This window comes from Wyeomyia smithii, chromosome 2, assembly GCF_029784165.1.
Source record: "Wyeomyia smithii strain HCP4-BCI-WySm-NY-G18 chromosome 2, ASM2978416v1, whole genome shotgun sequence".
Lineage (NCBI taxonomy): Eukaryota > Metazoa > Arthropoda > Insecta > Diptera > Culicidae > Wyeomyia > Wyeomyia smithii.
The window spans coordinates 157,286,482-157,299,866 of NC_073695.1; positions in this window are offsets into that span (position 1 = coordinate 157,286,482).

Sequence of the window (13,385 nt, forward strand, 5' to 3'; positions counted from 1 at the left end):
GTGGTGATACAAATCTCTAGACAACCAACTACTGAATATGCATCTACCAAAGCGATGCGCACTGCATGAAGGCAACCCACTGTCAATGCAATCGAGCCACTTTCTATAATACAGTGAACCTGTACGCTAAAGAATCGACAAAACAATTACCATCAAAGCAACCGTCAACATCACAACGGGCGAGCTGTATATTTTTTTTGCATTGCCGTTAATCGTTTTGGTGTGACAGCCGCCCCAACGGCGAGCGCCCCGCCGACCCTCCAACCAGTGATGTCACACCTCCATCTGCATTCCGAAGCTCAGAAAATCCTGTCAACTTCAAAATATTTGCAAAAAATCTGCAACTGGACATATCCCATTACGCGACGTGACGCGAGACCAGAGAAACAACACTCATTGTTCTTAAACCATAATGTAAGAACAACAAGCGCTGCCCATCCGGTCCCGCGCCGCGCCGCGCAATGTGCTCGTCAGTTCTTACATCGCGCAAAGCATCGAAAATACAGTGGACATATCCCTCTACAGAAAAAACGCAATATAGCCTGCCCGACATGTATCCGGTGACTCATTTATGCACACGCTTACGCGTAACCTACAAATACAACAAAATCTCCAGCACGCTCAACAGCATTTTAGCCCATTTCCGCCCCTCAACCACATCAAGAAGTTCAATTCGCGACCCCATGAAAAACAAAAAATCAAAAAAAAACTGTATATCTCTGTATTATTTCCAGAAAATCTGCCACCTGTACACACAGACATCTGTATAAACAACACGCAAAAAACTGTACAAATCCGACAAATCTGTATATGTTGCATCACTGCCTCCAACACTCACTATACGAATACTGGAACCAGAGTTTATGTGTATATAGAGTCGCGCAAAGAGAAAATCTATCGTTTCGGTAACACAGTTTTTATTCCGTTCGCCGCCAAGAACTATACAGTTTTGTTTCTCACCGTGCATAAGCCAGTATCACTTTTTGAAACTCCTCACAAGGCACACAGTTTTGAAAGATTACACTGGTGATGCTTTGTTAAATTTAACTGAACCAGTGTACAGGTTTAATGTTGGATTAAAATGTGTAGTTAAAACTTCGGAAAAACACACATTCTTTATCACGCTCAACTACAGCACCCTTCATCCACTCCTAACATTATCACCTTGCTCACATACATTGCTCGATTGGTACCCTCGTCTGACACTGATTTGGTTCCTCCGTCTTCATCCCTGCGCGACTCTATATTATAAACACAGACTCTGACTGGAACAAATATGAACAAATCAAATGCAATGTTTGAGAGAGATGAAAACAATTTAGTTTTAAAGAATATAACAGTGCGGTTGGTAACCGTTTCCAATTGGAAAACTGTCGTACTGCTCCCTCCTGTCACACTCGTGATTCAATGCAATGGACGGATGAAATGTTATGAGAAATAAATTTTTTAAGATGTGTCTAAACTATAAACACAAGCCACCATACATTTATTCTGTTATTAACACTTCTACTTATCTTTCACTGCTATGCTTTGGCGGTCAAGTTGACCCACAATAATCTCCATCTCCCTCGCACGAATACGAAATTAATACACATCATAGAAGGTCTCACTTTCACTCGATTCCGCCACTACTTTCTCACAAATCTTCTGAGTGAATTTTCACACCATTTTCATCTTTTTCCGGATATATTTCACTACTGGCACACGCTGTAGACCGAAAAGGAATATTTTTTCCATCTTTCATGGACACATCTGGTTAAATGACACAATACGAAGCAAAATAATCGGAGCGGATAAAAACGCGTTTTCACCATTTGGCTGTGTTGCCGGATCTACCGAAACCACGAGAACTTGATCTGTTAAAAAACTCACCCAGACGACACGTGAATCCCCCACCGGTCGCACCTCGAGTGTTAAGCCTTCCTCCTCAAGCGGCACCAAGGTATTTTTACCGAAATCCCGAACCATTTCGGCAACAACCGGCTCACTTTGGGTCAAGAAATTTTTACCAAAACCCAGGTCCTTCTAGACCTGAGCCTATGGATGTTGACCCAAGTTTTAGGTCTCGACATATCAATTACGCTAATCGACCAAATCTTCCTCCTCGCTTCAATAATTTCGCTCAGAATCAACATATAAATCCACAACCGATGGCCACAGCCAAACGGCCGCATCCATCATTCTCACAACAACATCAGTACAAAAGGCAAGCGCATGCTATCAACGATTACGATCCTCAGGAATATTGCAATGACTATTACACCCACGACAATTATTATGGCTATGAATTTTATTATGATCAAACATTGGAAGATATCGAAGGACACGACACACCACCAGAAAGACAAAAAAACGAACAAACTAATAACGATGATGAAGTGAAAGATTCCGCACATTTTTTTGAATGGATCCCATAGTGGGAATGCCGTACATAAATTTGAAGACTACCATTGGCGATTTTCCATTTCTGATCGATACTGGTGCAAACATTAACCTAATTAGTCCAAAACTCGGTTTTAGTTTCAAACATTCTAGATCATATAAATTTGCAGCTAAAAATATCTCAAGTGCCAACGGAAACTTTAACGCTTCCATGGCTATAGACATAAACTTTTCCCAACCAAAAAAAGACTACGTCGACCAATTCATTGTGCACAAGTTCCACACGTTTTTCGAGGGCATTATCGGCTCAAGAATATTAAACACACTTGGCGCAATCATTGACATGGCAAAGATAAACACACGATAAACAAACTTTCACCATACCACTCGAGTTTAACGTTGCGCAACAGCGGACCTCCAATAGCATATCGGTACAGAAATATGACCCCGACAGCAATAACCAAGCACAACAAAATTGTAATAACAACGATAGCGAAAAGCAAAACGAAAATGAAACAAATAACTGCTTGTGCAGGACCTCACATCTTTCACAGCAGGAAAGCAATAAACTAAAAAGGGTACTTGAGGCAAATGACACAGTTTTTCACAAACCAAATTTACAGCTGACATGCAGTGCCGTGGTACAGTGTTCTATCGACACTACAGATGATGTTCCAGTGCATCAAAAAGTTTACCCATATCCTGCTGCGTACACCGATTTGGTAACCGAGCAGATAGAAAAACTCTTGAGAGACGGCATAAATCAACCATCTCGGTCAGCTTGGACATCGCCATTGTGGGTGGTCCCGAAAAAGACCGACGCTTCCGGACTAAAAAAATTTCGAATGGTAATTGACCACCGCAAAGTCAATGAAAAAACGATCTCCGACCGTTACCTTATGCCAGAAATCAATTATATATTAGATCAACTTGAAAATCAAAAATATTTCACGACACTTGACCTAGCATCTGGTTTTCATCAGATAAAGATGAAAGAACGTGACATCGAAAAGACTGCATTTTCGATCAACAATGGCAAATATGAGTTCACTAGAATGTCATTAGGTCTGAAAAATGCTCCGGCAATTTTTCAGCGAGCTATCGATGACGTCTTACGAAAATTCATTGGAAAAAATTGTTACGTTTACGTTGACGATGTAACCGTATTTGGCAGAACTTATGATTATGGTTTTGGAAAATCTTGATACTGTACTCAGAACGTTGAATGAAGCCAATTTGAAGATCCAGCTGGACAAATCAGAATTTTTGCATAGCGAACTTGAGTTTTTGGGCTATGTCATCAGCACAGAAGGCATAACACCAAATTTAAAAAAGTCGAGGTTATTCAAAATTACCCTCAGCCTAGAACGATTAAAGAATTAAGATCTTTTCGTGGGATAACAAGTTATTACAGAAGATTTGTGAAAGATTTCGCAAAAATTGCCAAACCCCTCACAAACCTTCTCAGGGGGGAGAGAGGTGATAGTTCGGCAAAGAAAATCATGCTGAACGAAATCGAAGCTTGCTGCTTTGAGAAAATGAAAACATTATTGTCGTCATCCGATGTACTTATACATCCAGATCATACAAAACCGTACACACTAACAACTGATGCTTCAGACTTCGGCATAGGAGCAGTTCTCTCGCAGGGTGAAATTGGAAAGGATAGACCAATCCATTTTGCCTCACGATCACTGACAAGTGCGGAGGAGAAGTACTCTGTTCCTGAAAAGGAAATGTTGGGAATATATTGGGCATTAAAAACATTTAGGAATTATCTTTACGGATCAAAATTTAAAATATTTACAGACCACCAGCCACTCACATTTGCGTTATCGCCGAAGAACACAAACGCAAAACGCAAAATCCCTCTACAGAAAAAACGCAATATAGCCTGCCCGACATGTATCCGGTGACTCATTTATGCACACGCTTACGCGTAACCTACAAATACAACAAAATCTCCAGCACGCTCAACAGCATTTTAGCCCATTTCCGCCCCTCAACCACATCAAGAAGTTCAATTCGCGACCCCATGAAAATCAAAAAAAAAACTGTATATCTCTGTATTATTTCCAGAAAATCTGCCACCTGTACACACAGACATCTGTATAAACAACACGCAAAAACTGTACAAATCCGACAAATCTGTATATGTTGCATCACTGCCTCCAACACTCACTATACGAATACTGGAACCAGAGTTTATGTGTATATAGAGTCGCGCAAAGAGAAAATCTATCGTTTCGGTAACACAGTTTTTATTCCGTTCGCCGCCAAGAACTATACAGTTTTGTTTCTCATCATGCATAAGCCAGTATCACTTTTTGAAACTCCTCACAAGGCACACAGTTTTGAAAGATTACACCGGTGATGCTTTGTTAAATTTAACTAAACCAGTGTACAGGTTTAATGTTGGATTAAAATGTGTAGTTAAAACTTCGGAAAAACACACATTCTTTATCACGCTCAACTACAACACCCTTCATCCACTCCTAACATTATCACCTTGCTCACATACATTGCTCGATTGGTACCCTCGTCTGACACTGATTTGGTTCCTCCGTCCTCATCCCTGCGCGACTCTATATTATAAACATAGACTCTGACTGGAACAAATATGAACAAATCAAATGCAATGTGTGAGAGAGATGAAAACAATTTAGTTTTAAAGAATATAACAGTGCGGTTGGTAACCGTTTCCAATTGGAAAACTGTCGTACTGCTCCCTCCTGTCACACTCGTGATTCAATGCAATGGACGGATGAAATGTTATGAGAAATAAATTTTTTAGATGTGTCTAAACTATAAACACAAGCCACCATACATTTATTCTGTTGTTAACACTTCTACTTATCTTTCACTGCTATGCTTTGGCGGTCAAGTTGATCCACAATAATCTCCTCCATCTCCCTCGCACGAATACGAAATTAATACACATCATAGAAGGTCTCACTTTCACTCGATTCCGCCACTACTTTCTCACAAATCTTCTGAGTGAATTTTCACACCATTTTCATCTTTTTCCGGATATATTTCACTACTGGCACACGCTGTAGACCGAAAAGGAATATTTTTTCCATCTTTCATGGACACATCTGGTTAAATGACACAATACGAAGCAAAATAATCGGAGCGGATAAAAACGCGTTTTCACCATTTGGCTGTGTTGCCGGATCTACCGAAACCACGAGAACTTGATCTGTTAAAAAACTCACCCAGACGACACGTGAATCCCCCACCGGTCGCACCTCGAGTGTTAAGCCTTCCTCCTCAAGCGGCACCAAGGTATTTTTACCGAAATCCCGAACCATTTCGGCAACAACCGGCTCACTTTGGGTCAAGAAATTTTCACCAAAACCCAGGTTCTTCTAGACCTGAGCCTATGGATGTTGACCCAAGTTTTAGGTCTCGACATATCAATTACGCTAATCGACCGAATCTTCCTCCTCGCTTCAATAATTTCGCTCAGAATCAACATATAAATCCACAACCGATGGCCACAGCCAAACGGCCGCATCCATCATTCTCACAACAACATCAGTACAAAAGGCAAGCGCATGCTATCAACGATTACAATCCTCAGGAATATTGCAATGACTATTACACCCACGACAATTATTATGGCTATGAATTTTATTATGATCAAACATTGGAAGATATCGAAGGACACGACACACCACCAGAAAGACAAAAAAACGAACAAACTAATAACGATGATGAAGTGAAAGATTCCGCACATTTTTTTGAATGGATCCCAGAGTGGGAATGCCGTACATAAATTTGAAGACTACCATTGGCGATTTTCCATTTCTGATCGATACTGGTGCCAACATTAACCTAATTAGTCCAAAACTCGGTTTTAGTTTCAAACATTCTAGATCATATAAATTTGCAGCTAAAAATATCTCAAGTGCCAACGGAAACTTTAACGCTTCCATGGCTATAGACATAAACTTTTTCCAACCAATAAAAGACTACGTCGACCAATTCATTGTGCACAAGTTCCACACGTTTTTCGAGGGCATTATCGGCTCAAGAATATTAAACACACTTGGTGCAATCATTGACATGGCAAAGATAAACACACGATAAACAAACTTTCACCATACCACTCGATTTTAACGTTGCGCAACAGCGGACCTCCAATAGCATATCGGTACAGAAATATGACCCCGACAGCAATAACCAAGCACAACAAAATTGTAATAACAACGATAGCGAAAAGCAAAACGAAAATGAAACAAATAACTTCCCCATTCGTTGTTTTGCTTTCGTCTCGATTAGACGCAAATTGTTCATCTCCGTTTGAGTTTGCAAAATAACAATACACGAGTTATCGTACGGGTGTTTTTTTGTCGATTAGTTCTTGTGCTTCGCGATAACAATAGCCGGTAGTTCATCGGCAGAAACATCTTCTGCACACTGGTAGGGGCAGGCTACCCCGCCAGTGATCCGATACGCAGCTGATATATCAGCAAAAATAATTCTCCCGCACCGCTGTTACCCCGCTAGCAGCACGGACCACCATACGATCGAGCGAGTGGAAGTCAACTACAAGTGGCATCTACAAGGTCGCGTGTAGGATACGGCCACTGTGTCACAACACGAAGCTGGATCGTCATTGTTTGTTCTGCGGAGACGCTCGATTAATCCTACTATAAGCCGTGACGTCGTGACTTAGACGTTCGGTGAAGTATTCACTTTAGAATTTTTATCATTATTATTAATAGTATTATTATTATTGTTATTATTATTATTATTATTATTACTATAATTATTATTATTATTATTATTATTATTATTATTATTATTATTATTATTATTATTATTATTATTATTATTATTATTATTATTATTATTATTATTATTATTATTATTATTATTATTATTATTATTATTATTATTATTATTATTATTATTATTATTATTATTATTATTATTATTATTATTATTATTATTATTATTATTATTATTATTATTATTATTATTATTATTATTATTATTATTATTATTATTATTATTATTATTATTATTATTATTATTATTATTATTATTATTATTATTATTATTATTATTATTATTATTATTATTATTATTATTATTATTATTATTATTATTATTATTATTATTATTATTATTATTATTATTATTATTATTATTATTATTATTATTATTATTATTATTATTATTATTATTATTATTATTATTATTATTATTATTATTATTATTATTATTATTATTATTATTATTATTATTATTATTATTATTATTATTATTATTATTATTATTATTATTATTATTATTATTATTATTATTATTATTATTATTATTATTATTATTATTATTATTATTATTATTATTATTATTATTATTATTATTATTATTATTATTATTATTATTATTATTATTATTATTATTATTATTATTATTATTATTATTATTATTATTATTATTATTATTATTATTATTATTATTATTATTATTATTATTATTATTATTATTATTATTATTATTATTATTATTATTATTATTATTATTATTATTATTATTATTATTATTATTATTATTATTATTATTATTATTATTATTATTATTATTATTATTATTATTATTATTATTATTATTATTATTATTATTATTATTATTATTATTATTATTATTATTATTATTATTATTATTATTATTATTATTATTATTATTATTATTATTATTATTATTATTATTATTATTATTATTATTATTATTATTATTATTATTATTATTATTATTATTATTATTATTATTATTATTATTATTATTATTATTATTATTATTATTATTATTATTATTATTATTATTATTATTATTATTATTATTATTATTATTATTATTATTATTATTATTATTATTATTATTATTATTATTATTATTATTATTATTATTATTATTATTATTATTATTATTATTATTATTATTATTATTATTATTATTATTATTATTATTATTATTATTATTATTATTATTATTATTATTATTATTATTATTATTATTATTATTATTATTATTATTATTATTATTATTATTATTATTATTATTATTATTATTATTATTATTATTATTATTATTATTATTATTATTATTATTATTATTATTATTATTATTATTATTATTATTATTATTATTATTATTATTATTATTATTATTATTATTATTATTATTATTATTATTATTATTATTATTATTATTATTATTATTATTATTATTATTATTATTATTATTATTATTATTATTATTATTATTATTATTATTATTATTATTATTATTATTATTATTATTATTATTATTATTATTATTATTATTATTATTATTATTATTATTATTATTATTATTATTATTATTATTATTATTATTATTATTATTATTATTATTATTATTATTATTATTATTATTATTATTATTATTATTATTATTATTATTATTATTATTATTATTATTATTATTATTATTATTATTATTATTATTATTATTATTATTATTATTATTATTATTATTATTATTATTATTATTATTATTATTATTATTATTATTATTATTATTATTATTATTATTATTATTATTATTATTATTATTATTATTATTATTATTATTATTATTATTATTATTATTATTATTATTATTATTATTATTATTATTATTATTATTATTATTATTATTATTATTATTATTATTATTATTATTATTATTATTATTATTATTATTATTATTATTATTATTATTATTATTATTATTATTATTATTATTATTATTATTATTATTATTATTATTATTATTATTATTATTATTATTATTATTATTATTATTATTATTATTATTATTATTATTATTATTATTATTATTATTATTATTATTATTATTATTATTATTATTATTATTATTATTATTATTATTATTATTATTATTATTATTATTATTATTATTATTATTATTATTATTATTATTATTATTATTATTATTATTATTATTATTATTATTATTATTATTATTATTATTATTATTATTATTATTATTATTATTATTATTATTATTATTATTATTATTATTATTATTATTATTATTATTATTATTATTATTATTATTATTATTATTATTATTATTATTATTATTATTATTATTATTATTATTATTATTATTATTATTATTATTATTATTATTATTATTATTATTATTATTATTATTATTATTATTATTATTATTATTATTATTATTATTATTATTATTATTATTATTATTATTATTATTATTATTATTATTATTATTATTATTATTATTATTATTATTATTATTATTATTATTATTATTATTATTATTATTATTATTATTATTATTATTATTATTATTATTATTATTATTATTATTATTATTATTATTATTATTATTATTATTATTATTATTATTATTATTATTATTATTATTATTATTATTATTATTATTATTATTATTATTATTATTATTATTATTATTATTATTATTATTATTATTATTATTATTATTATTATTATTATTATTATTATTATTATTATTATTATTATTATTATTATTATTATTATTATTATTATTATTATTATTATTATTATTATTATTATTATTATTATTATTATTATTATTATTATTATTATTATTATTATTATTATTATTATTATTATTATTATTATTATTATTATTATTATTATTATTATTATTATTATTATTATTATTATTATTATTATTATTATTATTATTATTATTATTATTATTATTATTATTATTATTATTATTATTATTATTATTATTATTATTATTATTATTATTATTATTATTATTATTATTATTATTATTATTATTATTATTATTATTATTATTATTATTATTATTATTATTATTATTATTATTATTATTATTATTATTATTATTATTATTATTATTATTATTATTATTATTATTATTATTATTATTATTATTATTATTATTATTATTATTATTATTATTATTATTATTATTATTATTATTATTATTATTATTATTATTATTATTATTATTATTATTATTATTATTATTATTATTATTATTATTATTATTATTATTATTATTATTATTATTATTATTATTATTATTATTATTATTATTATTATTATTATTATTATTATTATTATTATTATTATTATTATTATTATTATTATTATTATTATTATTATTATTATTATTATTATTATTATTATTATTATTATTATTATTATTATTATTATTATTATTATTATTATTATTATTATTATTATTATTATTATTATTATTATTATTATTATTATTATTATTATTATTATTATTATTATTATTATTATTATTATTATTATTATTATTATTATTATTATTATTATTATTATTATTATTATTATTATTATTATTATTATTATTATTATTATTATTATTATTATTATTATTATTATTATTATTATTATTTTATTATTATTATTATTATTTTATTATTATTATTATTATTATTATTATTATTATTATTATTATTATTATTATTATTTTATTATTATTATTATTATTATTATTATTATTATTATTATTATTATTATTATTATTATTATTATTATTATTATTATTATTATTATTATTATTATTATTATTATTATTATTATTATTATTATTATTATTATTATTATTATTATTATTATTATTATTATTATTATTATTATTATTATTATTATTATTATTATTATTATTATTATTATTATTATTATTATTATTATTATTATTATTATTATTATTATTATTATTATTATTATTATTATTATTATTATTATTATTATTATTATTATTATTATTATTATTATTATTATTATTATTATTATTATTATTATTATTATTATTATTATTATTATTATTATTATTATTATTATTATTATTATTATTATTATTATTATTATTATTATTATTATTATTATTATTATTATTATTATTATTATTATTATTATTTTATTATTATTATTATTATTATTATTATTATTATTATTATTATTATTATTATTATTATTATTATTATTATTATTATTATTATTATTATTATTATTATATTATTATTATTATTATTATTATTATTATTATTATTATTATTATTATTATTATTATTATTATTATTATTATTATTATTATTATTATTATTATTATTATTATTATTATTATTATTATTATTATTATTATTATTATTATTATTATTATTATTATTATTATTATTATTATTATTATTATTATTATTATTATTATTATTATTATTATTATTATTATTATTATTATTATTATTATTATTATTATTATTATTATTATTATTATTATTATTATTATTATTATTATTATTATTATTATTATTATTATTATTATTATTATTATTATTATTATTATTATTATTATTATTATTATTATTATTATTATTATTATTATTATTATTATTATTATTATTATTATTATTATTATTATTATTATTATTATTATTATTATTATTATTATTATTATTATTATTATTATTATTATTATTATTATTATTATTATTATTATTATTATTATTATTATTATTATTATTATTATTATTATTATTATTATTATTATTATTATTATTATTATTATTATTATTATTATTATTATTATTATTATTATTATTATTATTATTATTATTATTATTATTATTATTATTATTATTATTATTATTATTATTATTATTATTATTATTATTATTATTATTATTATTATTATTATTATTATTATTATTATTATTATTATTATTATTATTATTATTATTATTATTATTATTATTATTATTATTATTATTATTATTATTATTATTATTATTATTATTATTATTATTATTATTATTATTATTATTATTATTATTATTATTATTATTATTATTATTATTATTATTATTATTATTATTATTATTATTATTATTATTATTATTATTATTATTATTATTATTATTATTATTATTATTATTATTATTATTATTATTATTATTATTATTATTATTATTATTATTATTATTATTATTATTATTATTATTATTACTATTATTATTACTATTATTATTACTATTATTATTACTATTATTATTACTATTATTATTACTATTATTATTACTATTATTATTACTATTATTATTACTATTATTATTACTATTATTATTACTATTATTATTATTATTATTATTATTATTATTATTATTATTATTATTATTATTATTATTATTATTATTATTATTATTATTATTATTATTATTATTATTATTATTATTATTATTATTATTATTATTATTATTATTATTATTATTATTATTATTATTATTATTATTATTATTATTATTATTATTATTATTATTATTATTATTATTATTATTATTATTATTATTATTATTATTATTATTATTATTATTATTATTATTATTATTATTATTATTATTATTATTATTATTATTATTATTATTATTATTATTATTATTATTATTATTATTATTATTATTATTATTATTATTATTATTATTATTATTATTATTATTATTATTATTATTATTATTATTATTATTATTATTATTATTATTATTATTATTATTATTATTATTATTATTATTATTATTATTATTATTATTATTATTATTATTATTATTATTATTATTATTATTATTATTATTATTATTATTATTATTATTATTATTATTATTATTATTATTATTATTATTATTATTATTATTATTATTATTATTATTATTATTATTATTATTATTATTATTATTATTATTATTATTATTATTATTATTATTATTATTATTATTATTATTATTATTATTATTATTATTATTATTATTATTATTATTATTATTATTATTATTATTATTATTATTATTATTATTATTATTATTATTATTATTATTATTATTATTATTATTATTATTATTATTATTATTATTATTATTATTATTATTATTATTATTA